Below are 13,768 nucleotides of genomic sequence, written 5' to 3'. Positions count from 1 at the left end.
GATGGCCTCCTTCTTTAGAGACCGCAATTTCCCTTCCCACGTGGTTAACGATGCCCTTCAACGCATCTCGTCCACATCCCGCACCTCCGCCCTCAGACCCCACCCCTCCAACCGTAACAAGGACAGAACGCCCCTGGTGCTCACCTTCCACCCTACAAACCTTCGCATCAACCAAATCATCCACCGACATTTCCGCCACCTCCAAAAAGACCCCACCACCAGGGAAATATTTCCCTCCCCACCCCTTTTCGCCTTCCGCAAAGACTGTTCCCTCCTTGACTACCTGGTCAGGTCTACGCCCCCCTGCAACCCACCCTCCCATTCTAGCACTTTCCCCTGCCACCACAGGAACTGTAATACCTGTGCCCACACCTCCTCCCTCACCTCAATCCAAGGCCCTAAAGGAGCCTTCCACACCCATCAAAGTTTTACCTGCACATCCACTAATATCATTTATTGTATCCGTTGCTCCTGATGCGGTGTCATCTACATTGGGGAGACTGGACGCCTCCTAGCAGAGCACTTTAGGGAACATCTCCGGGACACCCACACCAATCAACCACACCGCCCCGTGGCCCAACATTTCAACTCCCCCTCCCACTCTGCCAAGGACATGGAGGTCCTGGGCCTCCTTCACCGCCGCTCTCTCACCACCAGATGCCTGGAGGAAGAATGCCTCATCTTCCGCCTCGGAACACTTCAACCCCAGGGCATCAATGTGGACTTCAACAGTTTCCTCATTTCCCCTTCCCCCACCTCACCCTAGTTCCAAACTTCCAGCTCAGCACTGTCCCCATGCACTGTCCGGACTTGTCCTACCTGCCTATCTCCTTTTCCACCTATCCACTCCACCCTCTCCTCCCTGACCTATCACCTTCATCCCCTGCCCCACTCACCTATTGTACTCTATGCTACTTTCTCCCCACCCCCCCCCTCCTCTAGCTTATCTCTCCACGCTTCTGGCTCACTGCCTTTATTCCTGATGAAGGGCTTTTGCCCGAAACGTCGATTTCGCTGCTCCTTGGGCGCTGCCTGAACTGCTGTGCTCTTCCAGCACCACTAATCCAGAATCTGGTTTCCAGCATCTGCAGTCATTGTTTTTACCTTCTCTGCTCTGTCAGGGTAATTGTTACATTCTTCTCTCTGCTATATCACTGTGCCCAGTTCCCACCAAGTCTCATACCCTACTACTCTTGCTGTTGCTTGGAACACTTTCTTGCACTCAGCCTCCACACCAATAAACCTTCATGCCCTCTGTGATGGCTCATCAGTCCTTCAGTACATCTCACAACCTTTTCCTCACAGCTTGGATAAATTTGAGGACTTATGCCCAAAACGTTGATTCTCCTGCTCCTCGGATGCCACCTGGCGTGCTGTGCTTTCCCTCACATTCACCCGTATTAACAGGCAAGCCACCCATTGTCATCTTTCTTCCTTTTGGCCGTTTACTCATTACAAGAGAAGATGGCCTATATCAAGGCAGAGGGCTCTAATGAAGAGTCATATCGCAGATGCTGCCAGACCTGCTGAGTTTATCCAGAATCCTCTGTGTTTATTACAGGGCAGAGAAAACCTGTTCAGATGGGAGAATTCCCAACACCCATGGCCTCACCCACTACAGGGAGAGATTCTTGGTCCCTGCAGGAGAAAGCTGGGACCAGGCCTGCGGGAATGTAGAAATGTCTATATCCTGCCAAGCAAGTTAGTATCACTCTATGTTTCACCGCCACTCTTTCCTTTAACCCTACTGTCACTCTCAATTCTTGCGCACTATTTCCAACCACTGCCCCCAGTGCATTCTTTCTTTTCATTCCGGGGCTCCACAAGCTACCTGATGATGTTTTGAAGAAGTGTCCATCTATGGAAGAAGCACTGTCTTGGACCTTTGAGGATGAGATTATAGATGCATTGTCAAAGACTTCCACCTGCACCTCCCCACAGCTCAGACACTGACACATTATGAGCAACCGTAGGCTCAGATAGTGTGCGCCATCTGGTGAGCACCTCACTGTGCCAGCTGCGCAGCGAACTGAAGAAGCAAAGGCCCAGGTTTTTGGCATCGGGAGCACTGGCAGAAACAAGTCACCTTCTCTGCCCCAGGCAATCAAATAATTCATCCAAATACACAGGGAGGAGCTACAGAGACAGACAGGCAAATGTGAAGCTGCATCAGTGCAGGGAATACCCACACACACTCACACACACAAACATTCACACACACGCACAATCACACACACACGTATTCACAATCACACACAATCTTTCACACACATACACACAATCACCCAAACACACAATCTTACACATACACACACACACTCTCTCTCTCTCACACACACAAAATCTTTCACACGCGCAATAACACAAACGCCCACAATCTCTCACACACACACATACACACACACAATCTTTCACACACAAACACGCACAATTTCAGACATACACACACACACTCTCACACGCACACGCATACAAATGGGGTGGGGGTGGTAAAGGTTGACACAAGTTTAGGATGTACACGTATTTGGAAAGGCAAGGACTGGTTAGGGATAGTCAGCATGGCTTTGTGCATCGGAAGTCATGTCTCACAAACTTGATTGAGTTTTTTGAAGAATTAAAAAAGAGGATTGATGAGGGCAGAGTGGTGGACGTGATCTATATGGACATCAGTAAGGCATTCGACAAGGTTCACCGTGGGAGACTGTTAGCAAGGTTAGATCTCATGGAATACAGGGAGAACTAGCCATTTGGATACAGTACTGGCTCAAAGGTAGAAGACAGAGGGTGGTGGTGGAGAGTTGTTTTTAAGACAGGAGGCCTGTGACCAGTGTAGTGTCACAAGGATCTGTGCTGTTTCCACTATTTTTCATCATTTATATAAATGATTTGGATGTAAGCATAAAAGGTATAGTTAGTAAGTTTGCAGATGACAACAAAATTTGAGCTGTAGTGGTCAGCGAAGAGGGTTACCTCAGATTACAACGGGATCTTGATCAGATGGGCCAATGGGCTTAGAAGTGCAGATGGAGTTTAATTTAGATAAATGCGAGGTGCTGCATTTTGGGAAAGCAAATCTTAGCAGGACATATACACTAAATGCTGGATTAGTGGTGCTGGAAGAGCACAGCAGTTCAGGCAGCATCCAACGAGCAGCGAAATCATATACTAAATGGTCATGTCTGAGGGAGTGTTGCTGAACAAAGAGACCTTGGAGTGCAGGTTCATAGATCCTTGAAAGTGGAGTCACAGGTAGATAGGGTAGTGAAGAAGACATTTGGTATGCTTTCCTTTGTTGGTCAGAGTATTGAATACAGGAGTTGGGAGGACATTGGTTAGCCCACTTGTGGAATCTTGTGTGCAATGCTAGTCTCCTTCCTATCGGAAAGATGTTGTGAAACCTGAAAGGGTTCCGAAAAGATTTACAAGGATGTTGCCAGAATTAGAGGATTTGAGCTATAGGGAGAGGTTGCATAGGCTGTGGCTGTTTTCCCTGGAGTGTCGGAGGCTGAGGGGTGACCTTATAGAGGTAAAAACAATGACTGCAGATGCTGAAAACCAAATACTGGATTAGTGGTGCTGGAAGAGCACAGCAGTTCAGGCAGCACCCAACGAGCAGCGAAATCGACGTTTCGGGCAAAAGACCTTCATCAAGGGGCATGGATGGGATAAATAGACAAAGTCTCTTCCCTGAGGTGGGGAGTCCAGGCTTAGGTTTAGGGTGACAGGGGAAAGATATATAAGGGACCTAAGGGGCAACTTTTTCATGTAGAGTGTGGTCCGATTATGGAATGAGTTGCTAGAGGAAGTGGTGGAGGCTAGTACAATTGCAACATTTGGATGGGTATATGAATAGGAAAGTTTTGGAGGGATATGGGCTGGATGCTGGCAGGTGATAATAGTTTGGGTTGGGATATCTGGTCAACATGGATGAGTTGGACCGAAGGGTCTGTTTCTGTGCTATACACCTTTACGACTCTATGACTCCAGGTTTCCCATCTTTTCAAGGAGACAGGCTGGTGCCAGGAGACACCCAGCTGGAATTGGAACTGCTCACAGACCTTTCTGCATTTACCACTCAGGACACTGCAGAGGTACCCTGTTGCCACAGTCTCAATAGCACCTCCAGGCCTTTCCCACTGTATGAACAGTGCCCTTTCATCTTTGAAGCTCTGGACAGTATTGAGGTGATATGTTGGTCTGAGAGGAAATGGAGGGGACATATGAAGCATGAAAGGGTATGGATGGGGAATGGAAATGTAATGGGACTTTGGTGGGCATGGAGGTGCTACAAGGAGAGAGAGAGTTTCTGTGGAGGCATCAGGGTGAAGGAGGGTTGAAGATGAGTGGGCATGAGAACAATATTGGAGAGTGAATTGAGGCTGGTCTTCTAAATAGCTCAGTTCAGTGCCAGGCCAGTCAGGTCAGGGATCTAATGTCAGGCACAGCAGATAAGGAGACAACTATGAGAAGGCAAGTCAGTCAACACAGGACTGAAGATGTTGGACTTAAAAGCATGCAGTATATGAAACAAGGTACAATGTTGTGGGCATCACAGGGACTTGGTATAAGAGGGTTAGGGCTGGGACCTAAATATCCAAGGATATATGTCCTCATGAAAAAACAGGCAGCTGGATAGAGTGTGTGAAGTTACCTTGTTAGCAAAAAATGACATTAAATCAAAAGCAGGAAGTGGTATAAAGTCGGAAAGCTGTGTGGGTAGAGTTGAGGAACCACAAAGGAGAAAAGACCCAGATGGGGTTATGTACAGTTCTCCTAGCAATAATTAGGGTGTGGGGCAGAAAATAAACCAAGAGATAGAAAAGGCATATAAGAAAGTCACTATTACAATAATCATGGGGGAAGTTCAGTGTGCAGGTCAAGTGGGAAAATCAGTTTGGTAACATAATGTCTACAAGATTTTTTTGGAGCAGTTCATGGTACAGCTCACAAAAGAATAGGCAGTTCCAGATTTGGTGATGTGTAATGAGGCAGTCTTGGATGGGGAGCCAAAGATGAGGGAAGCCCAAGGGAACAATGACCATAATATGATAGAACTCACCCTGCAATTTGAAAGGAAGAGACTAGAATCAGTATAACGGTATTATAATTATGTAAAGGTAACTACAAAGGCATGAGGGAGTAGCTGGCCAGAGTTATTTGGGAATGGAGCCTGTGGAACAATGACAGCAGGAATTTCTGGGAGTAATCAGGAGACACAGCAGAAATTCATCCCAGGGAAGAAGAAACATACTAAGGGGACTATGAGGCAACCATAGCTGACAAGGGATGTCAAGGACAGCATTAAAGCAAAGAAAAAGCATACAATATGGTGAAGGTAATGGGGTCAGAGGATTGGGAAGCCTTTAAAAGCTAACACAGGATCAGTAAAGAATCAGTAAAGGGAGGAATCAGTAAAGGCTGGGGGGAAGATGAAATATGAGGGTAAGTTAGCTAGTAATGTATAAGTTTTTTTTTAAGATCGATAAAAGGTAAGAGAGGGGCAAGGGTGGATGTTGGGCCACGAGAAAATGAGGCTGGAGAAGTAGTAATGGGGAACAAAGAAATGGTGGATGTACTGAATAGGTAATTTGCATCAGTTTTCACAGTGGAAGACACCAGCAGTAGACCAGAATATCAAGGGAGTCTGGGGACAGAGGTGAGTGTAGTGGCCATCACTAAAGAAAAGGTGTTGAGGAAACTGAAAGGTCTGAAGGTGGATAAATCACCCAGACCAGATGGACTACACCCTATATTTCTGAAGGAGAAAGCTGAAGAGACTGTGGAATCACTGGTGGTGATTTTCAGGAAGCAATGGAGCCAGGCATGGTCCTGGAGGATTTGAAAATGGCTAATGTTCAAGAAGGGAGGAAGGCAGAAGACAGTAAACTGTAGGCCGGTTTGCCTGACCTCGGTCATTGGTAAGATTTTTGAGTCCATTATCACAGATAATATTGCAGAATATCTCGAAGTGCATGGGAAAATAAGGCTGAACCAGTTAAGGGAGGTCATGCCGCAAATTAGGCAAAGGAGAGCCAATCACCATAAAGTGCTGAACAGGAGGCAGCTCACAAAAAATAGATAATAACCCATGGTATTCGGGGCAAGGTACTGGTACGGATAGAGGATTGACTGGCTGGCAGAAGGCAGAGAGTGTGGATAAAGGGGTCTTTTTCAAGATGGTAGCCAGTTACTTGTGGAGTTCTGCATGGGTCTGTATTGGTACTACAGCTATTCAGCTTATACATTAATGATCTGAACGGAGTAACTGAGGGCATTGTTTCTTAGGTTGCAGATGCAAGTTAGGTGGAAGGACAGATCGTGTTGAGGAAACAATAAGGCTCTGGAAGGTCTTGGACAGACTAGGAGAGGGGGAAAAGTAGTGGCAGATGGAATACAATGTTGGAAAGTGTAACATTATGATTTTGGCCGGAAGATTAGAGGTATAGATGCTTTTCAAAATGGGAAAGGCTTTGAAAATCTGATAGACAAAAGAACTCAGAAGTCCGAGTTCAGGCTAATGTACAGGCTCAGTTGGCAGATGGAAAGGCAAATGTAATGTTAACACTTGTTTCAAGAAGGCTAGAATACAAGAGCAGAGATGTACTGCTGAGGCTGTATAAGGCTCTGGTCAGACTGCATTTGGAATATTGTGAGCAGTTTTGGGCCCTGTATCTTTGGAAGGATATGCTGGTCTTGGAGGGGGTCCAGAGGAAGTTTACAAGAATGATCCTGAGGATGAAGAGCTTGTCATAAGAGGTGCAGTTGAGGATTTTGGTTCTGTACTCAATGGAATTTAAAAGGATAAAACTTACAAAGTACTGAGAGGCCTGGATAGACTAGACATAAAGAAGATATTTCCATTAATAGGAGACAAGTGCTGAGGCCATGGTCTCAGAGTGAAGGGGTGACCCTTTTGAACTGAGATGAGGAGGAATTTCTTCAGCCAGAGGGTGGAGCGTATTGCTGCAGTGGGCTGTTGAGGCCAAGTGATTGAATGTATTTAAGACAGAAGATAGGTTCTTGATTGGTAAGGATATCAGGAATTATGGTGAAAAGGCAGGGTTGAGAAACATATCAGCCGTGATGGAATAGGCCAAATAGTCTAATTATGCTTCTCTGTCTTATCGTCTTCTGGTCTAAAATGTCCGACATTGCCTCAGGACATTAGCACCCCAGAAAATACCTGACTATATCTCTAGGAAATGAAAACATAACAGCAGTGAGGGGGTTGGGGTTTCTGAAGTTGGGAAATCACCTGCCTCAAGGCTCTTGCCAAAACAAGAAAACCAGATTATTTTTCTTGAAATATTCATAAAACTGCATTTATATTTGTACATAGATACATATATGTCTATGTATCAAGTTTTTTTTAAAAAGTACATAGACAAATTAATTTGTGATGAATTTTGAAAGTCAAAACTTGGGACTTAATAGTATTAAGTTAACATCTAATACAATAAACTTTGTAAAGAAATTTTTTGTGTCTGATAGTTAATTCAGCTGCAAGTTTATACATTTTATTTTTGTCACGGTCATTATAAATTGGAGTGACACGTCTTTATATCTATCTGTTCCTAAAATAGTGAATCACATTAGTGCTGTGAGTCCATGATAGATTTTGTAGCTTGGTTTCTCCATTGTGTGAAGATCAATAGAAGTGACTCAGACTTTGACAATATTAAAGTGAGAATTTAATAATTAAGTTATAAGTCATAGATTTGTATTGAAAATAGGGTGTTTGCGTAATTATAAAAAGAATAATTACAAAGGTAGATTTAAACTTCTGAGTTCAGGAAGCCTCCATTAACTCCATAAGTGTACTGCTAAAGGCAGGTCTTTGAGACATCGATTACTGAACACATCCTGAATCATTTTTTAGGTGTTTTGAATTGTTATTAGTGGTTTGCCATTACATTTCACACTCAGGGACGTGGCAAGAGGTGGGTCTCATGTCTTCCTTATCAGGGACTGGAATCAAACCCACGTAATTTTCAAACCCCTAGCTAGCTAACTGACCCTCTGGCGAAAGCCTACCATTGTTGATAAATCCTGATATTTCAATGCTTTGTTTGTGCTTTGCTGGTTTCACGCACAATCTATTTGGGTTTGTTTTCCTTCGAGTGGCATAATTGTTCTGCTTTATGAAAAGCATAATTCTGCAGTTGGTGCCAGAACCTGAAGTCTCATACGTCTGTGGCGATGTCTTTAACTTATTGTTACACTGGGTCTTGAGATTTCAGTCGTGCAGCAGGTTTAAGTTGCAATACGTGAAAAGGTGCAACTTGACCACAGAGGAATGAGTTATTTGCTCTAATAAACATTTGTTGAGAAGTGACTTGTTTTCATTTAAAGAAACCTCATTAGAACCAATTACCTGCTGATTATCCAGAGTTAATTTGAGGTTGATTCATTACTACCTTAGGGTCTGAAAGAATTGAAGTTTCTGAGAGAGAAATGCTTCTCAAACAGCCACTTTGTTTAACTTCTTAATCTTTGAAAAAATGACTGGTACAAAGAATGGAAATGCAGTATGGAAATGTCGTTATCTCTGTGGCTAATGCTGAAGGAAGTGGAAAATTAAAATCTTGTGTGTTAAGGGTTTGTGCTATTAACACACTCAGAAAAGTGAATTGATCATAACCTAATCATTGGTGACAAGCTTTAAAAATTATTAACAAGAATATTTGGCACTTGATGAACTATCTCTTCACTGTGAGAATTTTCTTTAAATAGCCAAGAAGTTGGCTAAGCAGTGAAAACTCTTTCTTAGAACAGAATATGCATTTATACATGAGCCACGCAAAAGGGGAAGAAGATAAAAGGGGACTTTATGAAACCAGGGAGTAGTGATGATTTTGTCAGTTCAGGAGAATGATTCTATTCAAAGAAAAGTAGCCTCAAGGAAGGTGATCTGAGAATACTGTACATAACTACTCTCATGCATAGATACGGTTGACGATCAAAATCTTTTTCACAGTGTTGAAGTGTCTAATACTAGGGGGCATGCATTTAAGGTGGGAGGGCAAATGTTCAAAGAAGACATGAGGTGCAGGTTTTTTACACAGACAGTAGGGATCTGGAATACATTACCAAAGATGGTGGTGGATGCAGATAATACAAGAACATTGAAGGAACTTTTACATAAGCTCATGAATATGAAAGGGAATGGACATATGGACCAAAGGCAGGCAGAAGAGATTAGTTTTATTTGGCATCAAGTTTGGCACAACATCGTGGGCTGAAGGGCCAGTTCTTATGCTGTACTGTTTTATGTTCTGTGTTTTATTGTACATAACGGTATGCAGGAGAATTGCATTCAAATACTAGTGCTAGCAGAATGTTGTAAGTGGTGGGATAGTACAGGAAATGGCATGGATGTTGAAGATCAGTCATGATCTACAAGGGCAGGGCAAGCTCAGACAATTGGACGGCTTACTTATGCTCCTGCCTTTCTTCACTTCCCTTTCTACCTGTGCCGCAAATTTCACACAATTATGTACCTGAACCCCAGAGATCTCTCTTTTTCTATGACACCATCCAAGGCCCTACTATTAATTGCACAAGTCCTGCCCTTGGTGTTTGTTTTATCAAAATACAATACCGCACGTTTATCTAAATTAAACTCCATTTGCTATTCTTTTTCCAGGTGACTGAATGTTGTGTTCTTGGTCTTATATCCTTGTATTCGAGCACAATTATATACTGAGTGACTTCAGAAAGAATAGCCTTGAGTTTCTGGTTTTGGAATATCAGAGACCAGACACGGGGCCTCAGATAGAAGTCAGGACTCCGTATAAGTCCGAAGACACTGATTTTTAACTTAGTATTCTGCACAGGTAAATCAAAATTAATGGGGATATCGGTCTAGGTTACCATTTAAGAGACAAAATACTTTTTAGTTTCACTCCTGACTGGTCTAACTCCAGGTTTAAGTTAAGCTCTGAACAATGGGGATTAACTGTTTCTCTGTCCTTAAAAGCTGCCAGACTCATTGAGTTTCATCAGCACTTTCTGTTTTTTATTTTTAATAGCCCTTTGTTCACAATTACACCTGATGCTCTCAATGCAATGGACTATTGCAAAGAGATAAAAATGCTGCAAACCAGTTTACTAGGCCTTTAGTAGTTTTAATTCCACATGAATACATTGCCACCTTAAAATGTTGAGGCCCTCCCTATGGGTACTGAACTTAGCTATCAGCCTTTGCTCGGCCACTTTCCTCTGCTGCCTGTCCCGAAGTCCACCTTGGAGGATGGTCACCCGAAGGTCCGAGGCTGAATGTCCTGGACCACTGAAGTGTTCCCCAACTGGGAGGGGAACACCTCCCACCTTGCACATGGCAGGTACTCATGTGACTCAGCCTACGTTGTCTATCTTATACGTTGCAGACAAGGATGCCCGGAGGCATGGTACGTTGGGGAAACCGAGCAAAGGCTACGACAACGGATGAATGGGCACCGCACAACAATCAACAGACAGGAGGGTTCCCGAGCAGAGGCTGATAGCTAAGTTCGGTACCCATAAGGAGGGCCTCAACCGGGACCTTGGGTTCACATCACATTACAGGTGATCACCATTACACTACACACACATACAGATATTCCTACACACACATACTCTCACATACACACGAACACAGACGCGCACACAGACACCCACACACACTCTTATAGACACACACACTCCCACACTCACACATGCACCCCCTCACAGACTTAAGACACTCTGCATTCACTACATACACACACACTTTCTCACACTCTCAACCCCCACCCCAGACAGACAGACACACACACAGACAGACAAAGCCCCACATGCACACATATATTTTGTGGGGTGTATTTGTACTTGCAGAGTTACATTGCACTTTGCTCAAAAACTGCATACATTCATGTAGAACTCTGAGCTCAAAAACTGCATGAATTTATGTAAAACTCTGTTATCTCACTTTTTAGATTAGAATCAATCTAAGCATCAGGTCATAGACAGAGAACACAGGGGGCTAACACCTTCAATACATTGTCTAGCTATCACCATTGTTAACAGCTAACCCGAGAATGCAACTTTTTAAAAAAGGGTTTTGTGATTTACACATGAAAGAAGTGAAACTATCACTGTATTCTAACAGATGAAAGGCTTAACAGACAATCAATTTTTCAATGTATAATTTCAGTTACATCACATTGCAAATTTTTGCTATAAATTCTGTGTTACGATCAAGCCCTCCACAATCACCTGATGAAGGAGCGTCACTCCGAAAGCTAGTGTGCTTCCAATTAAACCTGTTGGACTATAACCTGGTGTTGTGTGATTTTTAACTTTATACACCCCAGTCCAACACCGGCATCTCCGAATCATTATTTTTTTCAAAGCACCTTGATATCTTGTCACAACGTACATTCCTTCTGTAAGGGGTCTGAGGGACAAATAAAAATTATCTATTTTGCCTCCTACTCCAATCACACCTCTGCTGACTCACAAACAAGCGACACTGACAGCAGTTATTACACACGTTGTGCTATTTTCATCCCTGCCTTCTGGATAGAGGAGGATGTGAGTAGGCAAAAAGCCATTGAATGATCAAGAATACAAAAAAGAATCGAGCAGGAAGAGTGACAACATAGAAAATTTTAAAAATTCATACTTTGTAGTCTGTAATTAAATACCAGCAGGAGTAAGTTGTCTCATTTTTCAATCCTTTTCGGATCTGTCTCCCACACAGAATTGTGACACAAAGACTGATTCTGTCAATGTTGCAAGAGGGGAGGAGGATAGAGGGAACAGAATTTGATATCAACCGCTTGCAAGAGTGTATTATGTACCACTGCATACCCCATATAAATCATTTGAAAAGTTCTATTCTGATGGCAGTTTCTGTCACATTGAAAATGCAATGAGTCATTTTTTGTTTTTGTACATGAGTAATTATGACAACGGGTAGCAAATATAGTGCTTCAGAAAAGTGAGCGTTCTTCCCATAATCTATGATACTCTAACTAAATAAACACACAAAATCTGCAACTTTATATTTTTTATATATTTATTTGTAAATATTTTTCTCTTTTTATTCCATTTTGAATGGCTCCTTAATTCCTTCCCTTCTCATACCTTAGACTTAATTTCTCAAGCCAGTGAACTGCTCTTGTGTCTTGACTGAGCAACTCCAAATTTGCAACTATTAAACAAACAAGGGCATTTCGCCAAGCTTGGAAATTTAATAAGTGATAAATCAAGAGAACCACTTTTGTTTTTTAAAAATCCTCTTCAGAACAGGTTAACATTTTTTGTAAAAAAAACAAAATTCTGTAAATGCTGGAATTCTGAAACCAATAGAATGTTGGTGAAACTCAGCAGGTCTGGCAGCATCGATTAACCTTTTGAGTCTGGGATGACTCTCCTTCAGAACTCCTGAGCTGAGTTTATTCAGCATTCTCTGTGTTTGTTTTAGCATTTTCATATAGAGTGCACCTAGCATGTCCTAAAGTGATTCACATTTGATTTTGAATCTCACTCTTCTTCACTTATCTTTCTTCCAACAGTCATCATGTGGCAGGAGACAGACATTTTGAAACTTTATAAAGGTGAACTTGAATATTTTGAGACTCTTAGTCACTGGAGTCTCTCAGTAACTTTAAACTGATCTTCTAATCGTGTTAAGCACAGCCTTTTCTTAGTTGGGCGTGAGGTAATAGTCTATAAATTGTCTGTACACCCAGTACAACATTCAAACAAGAGTGATCAAGTTATCAAGGATGTCAATTTGAGACAATCAGCTCTTCTCCACCACTCTGTTTTCTTCTGACAGGTGCTGCCAGACCTGCTGAGTTTCTTCAGCAATTTCTGTTTTTGTCTCAGATTTCCAGCTTCCATGGTTCTTTGCTTTTTTTCCCTTCTCCAAAACCTGCCTCAAGGCTCCACCACCTCTGTGTTGATAACCTGCTCCACTGTATTCCTATCCTGAGCAAGTCGTGCTCCCTTTTGCTAAAACACTGGAAAGACAAAAGGTTCAAACTCTGTATCGTAGTACCACCTTCCTGCTAGCCATTGGCCCAAGTTGAACCAAATTTGTTGTAATCTCCATGCTTGACCCCATATCACTTTCATTACCAAGACTGCCCATTTCTGTCTTCCTAACAATGTTTATCTGTTTCACTTATCGGTCACTGAAGCTCTCATTCATGTCTTTGTCAGCTCCAACTTGACCATTCCAAAAGGCTCTTCTCCAGTTTCTAAACAGCACATTTTATAAATGTTAGTTCATGCAGAACTCTGCATCTCTTATGTAATCTTGTATCAAGTTAATCAACTCCTGTTAATACATTGCCTCACAGACATTACAGAGCCTCTAATTTAACATTCTTACCTATGTATTTCTCCCTTTTTAAATAGATTTATGCCCTTTCCTATTGGATAACAATCTCTCCACACCCAATGTCTGCTCCACCATTCCTTCCCAGCAATCTATGTTCTTCTGAGTCAAGCCTTTTGTACAATTCCCCATGTCCATTAATAACATTTGGGTGTTTTGATCTGAAATGTCCCACATAAACATCACTGATTCTCTACCTAATTCATTTGCTTTGATACCATTCTTAAAACACATCTCTGACCAAGCTCTTGCTTATCCCTCCTGTTATTGCTTCCTTTAGCTCTGATTCATGTCTGTTTATGTTGATATGAAGTGCCTTGGGATGTTTTCCTACATTAAAAGCATTACATAAATGCATGTTTCTATGTTGTGCCTATCCGATCCAACATCGCAAAATCT

General features: G+C 42.6%; 1 protein-coding gene across 8 annotated transcripts in view; it reads left to right on the top strand.

Moving 5' to 3' along the window:
* The window catches only part of LOC140493786 (leucine-rich repeat-containing protein 4C-like), a 991,485-nt gene that overhangs the window by 586,877 nt on the left and 390,840 nt on the right, over positions 1–13,768 (top strand). Inside the window, exon 4 of one of the 8 annotated variants that reach the window (XM_072592656.1) lies at positions 10,389–10,566. The exons of the other annotated variants lie outside the window; for them this stretch is intronic. The gene's annotated coding sequence lies outside the window, so the exon portion shown is untranslated. The remainder of the gene's footprint in view (positions 1–10,388; positions 10,567–13,768) is intronic. 8 annotated transcript variants of the gene reach the window in all.

This window comes from Chiloscyllium punctatum, chromosome 22 (genome assembly GCF_047496795.1).
Source record: "Chiloscyllium punctatum isolate Juve2018m chromosome 22, sChiPun1.3, whole genome shotgun sequence".
NCBI classification, from domain to species: domain Eukaryota; kingdom Metazoa; phylum Chordata; class Chondrichthyes; order Orectolobiformes; family Hemiscylliidae; genus Chiloscyllium; species Chiloscyllium punctatum.
This window is presented reverse-complemented; position numbering and strand designations above follow the sequence as displayed.